Source organism: Notechis scutatus, chromosome 1, assembly GCF_049901735.1.
Source record: "Notechis scutatus isolate UNSWTSFEM ecotype Mainland chromosome 1, rNotScu1.2, whole genome shotgun sequence".
NCBI classification, from domain to species: domain Eukaryota; kingdom Metazoa; phylum Chordata; class Lepidosauria; order Squamata; family Elapidae; genus Notechis; species Notechis scutatus.
This window is the reverse complement of record NC_142009.1, coordinates 202,083,957-202,097,441: the sequence shown is the minus strand read 5'-3', so window position 1 is coordinate 202,097,441 and position 13,485 is coordinate 202,083,957.

Here is a 13,485-nt window from a genome sequence, read left to right as displayed (position 1 = left end):
ACCAAATATTGTGTAAATTTACTATCAGTTATTTTTCTTTGAAATAAAACATTGTGGCAAAATATGTTAAACATACTTAAATTTAAAAAGTATTAAAAGAGTTATAAAATTAGAAAATGAGACAGAGACCTTTTAAGAAATAAAAGCAGTGTTGGGAGAAGTTGGATTAGAAAATAGCTTGACAAATAAATGATTCAAAAGAACTGACAGCAAATGAAGAAAAACGTGGAGAGTAGCAGAAGAAATGCATTAAAATGGATCGACTGATGCCCTATGATGAGAACTAGGCTATTTTCACCATATGTAATGTGGCAAGATATCAAAAATATAAAATTTCTTAATCTTGAAGTCTGCATAACTGGGAATTTCAGAATGAAATTAGAGCTATCAGTGATGTAGAGTCAAGGCTCTAGGACAAGTTGTGTTTTGCTAAATTCTTGGACAAAGTCCCCCAAGTTCTCTGAAAATTGCTATCAAATTGTAATTTTTATTGAGAAAAGGAAACCTAGTTAACATGTGGCTAGTTAGAAGTCGCAGTAATTTTATTTAAACGAAATCCCATCAAATATTTTTTTTTTCTGGCTCTGAACATGCCTTTTAGGGATATACTTCTTAGGAGCCCTGGTATACAACGCCATGGACTAGTATATATGTCTAAGTGCTATTTATTAATTGAATGTATTAATGTAATTTTCAACTGACATCTGACATATAATGAACTTTTCAACTGACATCTGACCCACATGGAGTTTTTCCCTTGTATATGTGATCAACAATCTTGTGATTAAGTGTTCCAAAGTGTTACACAGTATGTTCTGTGTTGAGGAAGCCCCTGAACCTAAATCGTCCAAATCTAACACATTAACCACTACCCCCAAATGTTCTCCTTGCATAATGCAGATAATCCTCAATTCACAACCATTCATTTAGTGACCATTTGAAGTTACAATGGCACTGAAAAAAGTGACTTATGACCGATTTTCACACTTACAACCATTGCGGTGTTCCCATGATTAAAATGGCAACTGGTATGTATTTATGACCGTAGCACTATTCCTGGGGTCATGTGATCACCATTTGTGACCTTCCCAGCCAGCTTCTGACAAGCTAAGTCAATGAAGGAAGCCAGATTCACTTAATGGACTCATTAAGCCACTTACAATGGCAGTGATTTGTTTAACAACTGTGGTAAAAATGGGGCAAAACTCACTCAACAACTGCCTTGCTTAACAATGGAAATTTTTGGCTTAATTGTGGTCCTAAGTCAAGGATTACCAGTAGTCACAAACCAAGATTGATTTTTCACCTGGCAAAGCTTGAACAGCCTAATCTATATTTTTAGGATAAACCATTTTTTTTCCAGTCCCAGGTCATTCAATGAACATGCCAACAAGCCTCAAGAAGGTTCAGTGATCAGAGGTGGTTTGAAGCCCTGCTTTAGATGGTGGGAACCAGGCAAAAAAATTCCAGTCCCACCTGCAGGTGGATCTATATGGGTAATAAACTATCAAATGTCACCCATTAGGAAGGTAAGATTATAGCAGTGATGGTATTCTACCGACTTGGCCTGGTTCTGCCGAGCCAGTAGTGGTGATGAGCAGTGGACACTACATATGGTGAAACCATGTTGGGCCCATGCGCCCGCCTGGGCTCCCATACTAACCTTTATGTCCTGCTTTTGAAGTGCAGCTGCTTTGCGCAGCACAGCAATTGCTGTGCGGCAGCTGCTGAAGCGTCAGGGAGAGTGCAGGATTGCAGGAGGTGACTCAAAATGCCTCCTGCCTGCGCAAAGTGTGCGTTTGGCATGTGTGCGCATGCAAAGTCTGTGCGCGCGTGCAAAGTATGCCCACCAAGCCAAACCCACCGAACTGGTGGTAAAAATATTTGAAACACACCACTGGATTGTAGTGTAGCTTTGAAAAAGCCCTGTAAAAGAGAGAGAAAGAGTCATGACCCTCAGCTCGATTGCACCTCTGCTTGTAGTTTCATCTGTGACTTATTGTGGCACAACAATCTGAACTTAGTCAGGGAACTGACCCATGTGATGGAGTCATGTGAAAACTCCTGTGGCTGGGTGATCTTCAGTGGGACAATTGTCCTCATTGAGTCAGGCTTCTTGAAACGGGCACAAAATGCCTGGGGTCAGAGGAAGTATGAAAATTCTGCATCTCATGAAATACGGCAGATAGAAAAGTGGTGATGGCATCAGATTCTATGTTTATGAAATCAAGGAAACAAACAATGTCCCAGTGAAAGTCAGAGACAAAGAGCTATAAATTCAGCCAGCACAGTCTTACAGTCTAAAGGTTAACTGCCAATGGGAGTTTTCACAAAATGCCATCAGTCATCATTCTTAGAGCAAATGATGGGCTATTAGCTCAAAGGCCAGTTCACAGAAGTACCTCATGTTTCATTTCAGGCAGCCTATCTCCCCCATTTGCTGTTTGGAATCTACAACGTAAACATATATAAACAACTCTCTTGTGAAAAATCTTAATATTTTTTTATTAAAAGTCTATACTTTCCTATGACACCAAGTATCTTATTAAAGGATGGAAACTGAAAGGATGAAAGAAGATTTATTTATTTAATTTTATTCTGCTTTTATGCTGCTTAGTTATTGCAAATGCTGAAGAAGTGGTCTTCTATGGTTTCTAGGAGAGTTTCCTGAAAGTTATATAGATATAGCTTATATGGATTGAAGACGTGAATCACCAACGTTAGGACTGATCTAGAATTGAAAGAATCCCTGATCTAGAATTGAAAGAATCCCATGTTCATCTGAGATGCTGACTATAATGAAAATATCCTATGGGAAATACAATCAAATATAGTTGGGAACCGACTTTGAGGATATTTCCATAGTAGGGATGGAAGGGAAGATTACCATTATTCTGCACCTATTTTGCAGAAGCAGAAAGTTCAATGGTGAAGTTTCCCTAGTTCTCAACTTTCCGTAAAAAATATTTTTATAAGGGCTAAAGTTTTGGATTAGGACTTAGAAATTGTACCCTTCTCAGATATAACATCATGTGTAGGAGCTCAGTGACTCTCAGTCTATCACAGACTGTTGTGAGGATAAATATTGAAAAACAGAATGCTAGGTAGATCAATATCCTAAGACCTAGTACATAAATTAAGTAAATTAAATTATAAATTTTCCTTGTGGCTGTCCACACATTTTGGAACACTTTGCCACCCAAGGTGAACTTCCTCACTCTGTTAATTCATCTATTCTACAAGGTGTTGGGATGCTAATGGTATGTGGTGTTGTGTATGATATGGTAACTATTAGTTAGCTTGTTACTGAATGTACTTGTTTTACTGGTGTGTTGTGAACTTATATACAACATTTTGGGCTGTCTTGGAAACTGTCTTGAGTTTATGGAAGTAGGTAGTAAATCAAACTCTGTCATAAGTAAATAAATAAAGAGTAGTCATGCTATATTTTATGTTAGAGTATATTCATTAACTGGCAGAGACATGGTTAACAAAGTCAGCAGGTGAGTAAGTATGGCAACAGACCAGCCAATGGGAGTTGACAGCCGAGGTATGGTTTGGCTCTGTGTGCTTTGCTGAGAATTGAAAGTGAAACTAACTTGCTTGCAAACTAAAACTGATATATGTTCTGAGCCCTCTGAGCTACTGCTTGTGTTTTTGCTTATGTTACGTTGAAAGAATCTATAAATGGTGTTGTAAACTTTATTCATATTATTATGTTTATAAAGAAGTTAATGATCCTGCTGAATCAGTCATCTGTGTGTTTTCTGGACTTGAATTTCTGCTGCAAACTAACATTTTAATTAAGTTTAAATTAAATTAAATTTGTCTTTAATCACCCTTTTTTTTATCTAGGCTTGTCATATTCTTTGAGGTGTCCATGGAATATCCTTAAAGGCCAAGTATGACTTCAAGCCTTGAAAAAAAAGTATACACTTGGGTACAGAAAGAGTGGGGAGAGGAGAAAAATAACAAAAACATTGTTCTTCTTCACCCAACATGTCCCTTAGAATTTGTTGAAAGTTCAAGAGTAACACAACCTCTTTTGTATGAAAATATACCATAGCCTTTCCAGTAAAGCAGAGATGGAGAAAATATTGTCCCCTGGATATTGATGAATCACAACTCCAATAATCTGCCCCATTCAGCTCCAATGGGTTGTAGTTCAGCAATGCTGGAAAAGCCATGAATTTTTGAGAACTGTTTCTCAGCAGTGGTGGGATTGAAATTTTTTTTACTACTGGTTCTATAGGCATGCCTTGGTGGGCGTGGCAGGGGAAGGATACTGTAAAATCTCCAGTCAGAGGTGGTATTTGCCAGTTCTCGAACTACTCAAAATTTCCCCTACTGGTTCTCCAGAGCTGGTCAGAACCTGATGAATCTCCTTATGCTGCGTCACCTGTAAAGTCATGGAATCAATTATTAACCAATCCATCATCCTTCACTTAGAGACAAATAACCTACTCTCCAATAAACAATTTGGTTTCAGAAAAAAACTATCCTGTAATCTGCAACTCTTACACTGCAAAAACATATGGACGACACAACTCGACCAGGGCAAAGCAATAGACGCAATCTACATAGACTTCTGTAAAGCCTTTGATTCAGTGGTACACGACAAACTACTCCTAAAAATAAAATCCTATGGTATCTCTGGACAACTGAATAACTGGATAGAAGCATTCCTGTCAAACAGACAACAAATGGTCAAAATCGGGAGCGTACTATCAAATCCAGTACCTGTCAATAGTGGTGTTCCCCAAGGCAGTGTTCTAGGACCAACTCTCTTCATACTCTACATAAACGACCTCTGTGATCATATTAAGAGCAATTGCGTTCTCTTCGCTGATGATGTAAAGCTGTTCAATACCACAGACAATACTGCTATCCTACAAAAGATCTTGACTATGTATCAGAATGGTCAAACAAATGGCAACTTCAAATCTCAACAAATAAATGCTCTGTCTTACATATTGGCAAAAAAATCAGAAAATAAAATACAAGCTGAATAGTCAAGATCTTGTTGATGACTCAAGCTCTGTAAAGGACCTTGGAATACTCACCTCTAATGATCTAAGTGCTAGAGCCCACTGTAACTACATAGCCAAAAAGGCATTAAGAGTTGTTAACCTAATCCTACGTAGCTTTTTCTCTGGTAATATCACACTACTAACCAGAGCATACAAAACATTTGCTAGACCAATACTCGAATACAGTTCATCAGTCTGGAACCCACACTACGTATCTGATATTAGCACAATTGAGAAAGTCCAGAAATATTTCACAAGAAGAGTTCTCCACTCCTCTACTCGTTGTAGAATACCTTATGCCACCAGACTTGAAATTCTAGAACTTGAAAACCTTGAATTACGCCGTCTTCGGTCTGACTTAAGCATGGTATATAAAATCATACATTGCAATGTCCTACCTGTCAATGAATACTTCAGCTTCAACCATAACAACACAAGAGCACACAATAGATACAAACTCAAAGTAAACCGCACCAAACTTGATTGCAGGAAATACGACTTCAGCAATAGAGTGGTCAATGTCTGGAATACTCTACCCGACTCTGTAGTTTCTTCCCCAAACCCCAAAAACTTTAACCTTAGACTGTCTACTATTGACCTCACCCCTTTCCTAAGAGGCCTGTAGGGGCGTGCATAAGCGCACCATCGTGCCTACCGTCCCTGTCCTATTGTTTCTCTTATTCTTTTATTTTTCTTATATGTACCCATTTCATGTATTCACAACTATGTATACATTTATACTTATTATCTTGTAAACAATTGGCAAATCAAATAAATAAATAAAAAAAAAATAAATAAATAAAAAATACCACCTCTGTTTCACAGATCATGGTTAGTACCTGGTGACTTAATCCAGACCATTTTCTTGACAGTGTTATGAGAATGATTTGCCATTTACTTCTTTTGAGATTTCCCCTCCAGTTTCCTAGGTTATACAAGAGTCCTCACCTGAAAAAAGGAATTTATAGGATGTTCTTCATCTAAAAAGTAATCAGGCCTAATCCTGCTTAGATTCCAACCTCAGCCAATGTGGCCTGCTGGTGAGGTCCTTGATTTCTGTTTATCAGCAATGATGGAAAATGGAGTGAAAGAGAGAGAGACAGGCCGGTTTGTTACAATCTTCCCCACTGTGATGAAGTGAATTCAATTCCTCTTCAAATTAGAGTAATTGCTTTTGAGTTTGCATCCACACAGATAAATTAGTATATGCTAATTTTATGTAAATCTGTATCCTTTCCTCTTTATCGTATTTTGGTGACGCACTTCTGTGTAAGTGCCACTATTTTAGGCATACCCTCAGTTAGGAAAATAGGAATTAATCTCAGTCCATTCCATGTCATGGCTGCAAGATTTTATTCTAAACTGTTCTAAAATTAATTAATTTGAAAATGCTTAAATAATAATAGTAATTCTGCATTTGTCACTGTTTACCTGCCCCCCATGTATGTATATTAATATGAATATACTTATGAATATACTTATGTCGGTAGGTATAAGTATATGCATAAGTATGCTCTATATATGGTTTATGGCTTTCTTTCTTAATGTTGTTCTTGTTAACTACAATTATCACTAATATAAACTTTTATGTAAAATTCCAAGAGACAATAACTACAATATATGTCACAATAAAATCTGATTTGGTTGACCATAATAGTTGACCCCCCCGCAAAAAAACCTGGTCAAAAGTCATTTTTCCCAGTGCTGTTGTAACTTCAATGGTCACTAAATGAACTAAAGGACAATCTATGCTTATATTTCTTTGCTGCAACTTCATGTTTTGTCTTTGTTGTTCATTTCATTCATGCAAAATTGTTTTCCAAGCAAAGTCTTCTTGCTTCTAATTGTTTTCTTGATTGTGCTCATCAACTATACTGATATCTTCTTGATTTTGGTGAAGCTTTGTGGAATTGTTTAAAAAAAAAAGCCTTTGAATGTGTCATTCACTGACCTTCATCTCTGTGCTGAGGAGAATAGGGCCAAAAACATGATCAGACAATATCAGTTGTGATATTCCACCCTCACTCTTGAGTCACTCCATGAATCTTTGCTATAGAAATATAAACCTTTAAAGTTGATTAAGAGTGCTGTCCAAAAGCTTGGTCTTGCAGATAAATAATCAAATATATTCTCATGTGCTCTGAATCTTTCACAGAATTGATAATAGCGTATGTCTCTTTTCTTCTGATATCAAATGTTTTGAGAGAAGATATGAACTAACCTTTAGGTTCTTCAGCCACATTAAAACACCAGATAATCTCAAAGAAATCCCCAGGCTTCTAATTTTTTATATAAAAGCTTTGATATAATTTTGAGGGAAAATATCTTCATTTTCATATTTTGCCTGCATAATAAAAGATCTGTAATCTCCTGCGGCGCCTGAACACAGAAAGAAAGTTTTGTCTTTGAACAGATGTGAATGTTTACAGCTGATAAATAGTTCTAATCTTCTTGAAAGGTCTTCTTCTCATTGCTCTATCTCTTACATTCCCTCATTGTTGCATTACTTATCTCATTGTCTTTCATATTAATTCAAATTAAGCAGTGGTGGTCCCTGTCATTCATTCTTTTTAAATTCAACAGTCAAGGACTGGCATTTTAAGTAGATATGCATAGAAATGTGGTTTTGACTGGTCATCTTATACCTGGGTAGAAGGCTATTCCATTCTTCTTCTTCTTCTTCTTCTTCTTCTTCTTCTTCTTCTTCTTCTTCTTCTTCTTATTATTACTATTATTACTATTACTATTATTACTATCATCATCATCATCATCATCATCATCATTATTATATCATCATTATTATTTATTATGCAATTTCCTCTGTTATATATAAATTTTCCATATCCATAATGGCAGTGTACTGTCTGGGTACACTGTCTGGGTATTCCAGATTTCTTTATTTATACTTCTCTACCATGACCTTCTACAAGACTGTATACTTTACAAGCTAGTCAAATTTGTGGCCATGTTTTCTTTTTAAACTTACATACCACCCCATGGACAAACACTCTCAAAATTATTTCCAAATAGGTTTAAAACTGAAGGATAAATTCAAGCTGAGACAATAATAACACCAATATAAATGATTTTATAAGCTAGCCCTGTGGGTAGGTCAAGGATGAAAGATTAAATGCCTGCCAAACAGGAATGCTTTAGCTTGGCTTCTAAATATATGCAGAGTAGATGTACGATTTTTAGGGAGGGCACTACTACATAGGTTTCAATTCTGTTCTTGACCTCATAGAACAGGGGTGGGCAAACTACGGCCCGCGGGCCACATCCGCCCGTTGGTCTGTCCAATGCGGCCCGCCCCTGAAAAAAATCGCTGCCATTGGTCTGTCCAATCCGGCCCGCCCCTGAAAAAAAATCGCTGGGCGTGGCGTATTGCCCTGTGCCGCGTGGCCCCCAAAGCTGCAAAACAGTGCGGAGCGATCTAGGGGTAGGAAAGAAAAGAAATTTGCAAAGGCCTCGGCTGGGAGTTGAAATCACCTTCGAGTGCGACCTCTCTGAAGGTGAGTCCCCGCCGATCCCCTTTTGTTCCCGGGCTTCCAGGCTTAAACTTTGCAAAGGCAAAGCTTGCAGGCTGGAGCATCTTCCCGCTGAGGAGCGGGAAGGGTTCCACCCGGCGGGCAGGGCGGCCTGCTTGGAGCCACCTAAAGCTAGGCCGCTGCTGGTGGAGCCTTGCCCTGCCTTGGTGCCCCGTTTCCCGGCTCGGCGGTCCTGCTCGGGGCACTTTAAAGCCTGCTCCCAGCACCGAGCAACTTCCCAGCAACTTCGCCGTTTTAATATGCAGCCGCGTGGCAGAGAAGCCCGGCGGCGGGCGGGCATGCTTGAGGAGGTGACCGGCGCGCTCGGGCTTCCCCTCCGCCGTGCGGCTCGGGCGGCGCGCGCCCGTAGTTTATTTATTTCGGGCTTCCAGGCTTAAACTTTGCTCGGCGGCAATTAAAAGCCTGCTCCAGCACCGAGCAACTTAAGTACATTCGGCTTCCTTTGTATGGCCAGCCGCATGGCGGAAGTTGTGAATACAGGCTGCTTGGAGGGCTCTGGGCTTCCCTCCACCAGGCGCGCGCCCGTGAGTTAAATATAAGAAAGTTGCTGGGAAGTTGTGGGTTTCTGGGCTTCAGGGCTTAAAAGGCAAAGTTTGCAGGCTGGAGCATCTTCCCACCGAGGAGCGGGAAGGGTTCCGCCTGTGGCGAGCAGCGGGCTGCTTAAACCTTGCTCGGGCGGCACTTTAAAAGCCTGCTCCCAGCACCCGAGCAACTTCCCAGCAACTTTCGGCTTCCTTTTTAACTCGCTGGCGCTCGCGCCTGGCCCCGGAGCGCGGCAGAGAGGAAGCCCGGTGGGCGGGCAGGCTGCTTGGAGGAGGCGACCTGGCGGTGCTCCGGCAGCAGCAACAGGCAGTTTCGCCCGGGCTCCGCTCAGGTGTCCGGCTGGGGCTGTCAGGAGTTGCTACCGCCGGCGCAGCTCCGTGCGGCTCCAGTCCCGCGTTGCCTTGGGAAGGAAAAGGAAAAACCAGGAGCCGCTGAGCCTGAGCCTCCGGTGCCGCTGCTCCCGTTGCAAAGCACCGCCGCGGCTCTTCCTTTTTGCCTTTCCTTCCCGAGGCAACGCGGGACTGGAGCGCGCGAGCCGCGCCGGCGGTAGCAACTCCTGACTCAGGGGGCCTCTGAGGGAGGGGAAGGAGGAGAAGAGGGGGGGGAAGGGTGGGGGGGAAGGGTGGGGGGAAGGGTGGGGTGGGGGCATTCCCAAAAATCTTGTGCTGACCCGGCCCGTCTGTCAAATTTTAAAAGTCAATGCGGCCCCCTAGCCAAAAAGTTTGCCCACCCCTGTCATAGAATGTTAGTCAATCATTTTAGGGAATGATCTTCACGTAATCAGTTTTCTGCTATTGTTTAATAAGTGATTGAGTTCACTTCACCACTGAGAGAAAACTGTACCTGCCTGATATGCCTTGTTCCTTGCCATTACCAGGCACTGATTACCCTTCAGGATAATTTATTTTTATTCATTTGATTTGTCAATCTCTTACAAGATAATAGGTATAAGTATAAACATAGTTATGAATACATGGAATGGATACATATAAGAAAAATAAAAAGAACCAATAGGACAGGCACATTGATGCACTTATGCACGCCCCCTACAGACCTCCTAGGAAAGGGGTGAGGTCAATAGTAGACAGCCTAAGGTTAAAGTTTTTGGGATTTGGGGAAGAAACCACAGAGTCAGGTAGAGTATTCCAGACGTTGACCACTCTGTTGCTGAAGTCGTATTTTCTGCAATCAAGTTTGGTGCAATTAACCTTGCGTTTGTATCTATTGTTTGCTCTTGTGTTGTTATGGTTGAAGCTGAAGTATTCATTGACAGGTAGGACATTGCAATGTATGATTTTATATACTATAGTTAGATCGGACTGAAGGCGGCGTAGTTCTAGGCTTTCTAGGTCTAGAATTTCGAGTCTGGTGGCATAAGGTATTCTGCAACGAGTAGAGGAGTGGAGAACTCTTCTTGTGAAATATTTCTGGACTTTCTCAACTGTGTTAACATAATGTGGGTTCCAGACTGATGAGCTATATTTGAGTATTGGTCTAGCAAATGTTTTGTATGCTCTAGTTATTAGTGTAATATTACCAGAGAAAAAGCTATGTAAGATTAGGTTAACAACTCTTAATGCCTTTTTGGCTATGTAGTTACAGTGGGCTCTAGCACTTAGATCATTAGAGATGAGTACTCCAAGATCCTTGACAGAGTTTGGATCATCAACAAGGTCTTGACTATTCAGCCTGTATTTTATTTTCTGATTTTTTTTGCCAATATGTAAGATAGAGCATTTATTTGTTGAGATTTGAAGTTGCCATTTGTTTGACCATTCTGATACATAGTCGAGGACTTTTTAAAGGGTAGCAGTATTGTCTGTGGTGTTGAATAGCTTTACATCATCAGCGAAGAAAACGCAGTTGCTCTTAATATGATTACAGAGGTCATTTATGTAGAGTATGAAGAGAGTTGGTCCTAGAACACTGCCTTGGGGGACACCACTGTTGACAGGTACAGAATTTGATAGGACGCTCCCAATTTTGACCATTTGTTGTCTGTTTGACAGGAATGCTTCTATCCAGTTATGCAGGTGTCCAGAGTTACCATAAGATTTTAGTTTTAGGAGTAGTTTGTCGTATACCACTGAATCAAAGGCTTTACAATAGTCTATGTAGATTGCGTCTATTGCTTTGTCCTGATCGAGTTGTGTAGTCCATATGTTTTTGCAGTGTAAGAGTTGCAGATTGCAGGATAGTTTTTTTCTGAAACCAAATTGTTTATTAGAGAGTAGGTTGTTTGTCTCTAAGTGGAGGATAATAGATTGGTTAATAATTGATTCCATGACTTTATAGGTGATGCAGCATAAAGAGATTAGTCTGTAATTTTCAAATAGGCTGAGGTCTCCCTTTTTGAAGATGGGGATGACCATGGCTTGTGACCATAGGTTAGGCAAGGAGCTGGTCCTGAAAGATTTTTCAAAAATTATGCTTAGAGGTTCGGCTATGGCAGTGGATAGCTTTTTAAAGAAGTAGGCACATATTCCGTCCGGTCCAATAGATAGAGATGGTTTTAGATTGCGTAGTGCTTTTTCAACATTGTCTTTTGTAAAATCGATATGTATTACATCATTGTAGTTGTCTGTGGTTCGACTAGGAAATACTGGGCATGATCCATTGCTGTTTACAAATACTGAGCCAAACAATGTGTTAAAGAGGTTGGCTTTAATGGTGTCATCGTTGCAGTCTTTACCATTAGGTCCTTTCAGGGGTGGGATGGACCTTGAGTCTTTTAGTTTATTGTTTACAAAATTGTAGAAAGCGTGGGTGGAATTTGTGCATAGAAGGTTTTCTTCTTGTTTAATGTGATAATTGGTGCATTCAGTCTTTATCTGGTGGCATAAATTTTTGTATCGGCTTTTGAAGTTGGCAACATGACCAGATTTGTTTTTCCACCAAAGTGATCTCTTTTTGGATTGAAACTTTATTATTGTTATGGGTAATCTGTTTTTTCTGGTTTTGGGAGTTGTTATTGGTACATATAGTTTGACGACTCTTTTGACTTCAAGTAAAAATATGTTGTAATGATCTTCAACAGTATTGCATCCAGTGAATAGAAATTGCCAATCAAGGGATGAGAGACCGTTGTCTATAAGATCATAGTTGCCTTTTTTGAAGTTATAATTGGGGATCACATCGTTGTGTTGACTTTAGTGTGGACGTATGTTGAGACAAAAGTCAATCATGCTGTAGTCACTGTTGGAAAAGGTTTCTTTAATTTGTGTTCCATAAATTGAATTCAAACTATTGCAGAAGATGAGATCGAGGCAATTGTTAAATCTAGTAATAAGCCTGACAGGTCTTATATATGCTTTGAGACTGCCTTGGAATGCTGTAAAATAAGGGGGAAATGCTACTTTAAAACCATTCCAACTGAGAATGAGATGAAGACGACCTCACTGGGACACACCAAAGAAAAGCAATTTACAGAGCATTTTGGTGCTAAGGTGAGATTCAAGTGGAGAAACACACCAAAGCTTCAGGTGTAAAAGTTACATTTGAAACTCACATTGATGTGACACATGATTCAACCTTCCATCCTGCTGAGGTCAGTAAAATGAGGACCCAGGTTATTGGGGGCAATAGGCTGATTATGTAAACTGCTTAGAGACGGTTGTAAAGCACTATGAAGTGGTATACAAGTTTAAGTGCTATTGCTATTTTCAGGACAGAAGGAGTCAAAAAGATCTCCAAGTGTGCCTACCACATCTGCACTCTTCTTTCCACCTGGTCTCCCTCCCTCCATTTATTGGCCAAACCTAGCTTTTTATTTCTTCCTTCCTAGAACCCACTTTCTGGGTGCAAATCCAATATCGATAATATTCAGAGCACTGAGTTTGAGAGTAAGAGGTCTTTGGTGGTATCAATCTATTCAAGACATGAGTTCAGTTTCTCCACAGCACCATCTTTTTCTTTTAACAAACATTATTTAACAATAACACAGCATATACAGATAAAGGATAAAGGACCAGATGAGGATGATACAACTAGATAGATAGATAGATAGATAGATAGATAGATAGATAGATAGATAGATAGATAGATAGAGATAGATAGATAGATAGATAGATAGATAGATAGATAGATAGAGAGAGATAGAGAGAGAGAGAGAGAGAGAGAGAGAGATGATAGAAATTGATAGAGGATAGAAATAGATAGATGACAGAGATAGATAGATAGGATAGATAGATGATAGAGATAGATAGTTGATAGAGATAGATATAGATAGATGAAAGAGAGATAGATAGATGATAGAGATAGATGTAGATAGATGATAGAGAAAGATAGATAGATAGATAGATAGATAGATAGATAGATAGATAGATAGATAGATAGATATATGATATATGATAGATAGATGATAG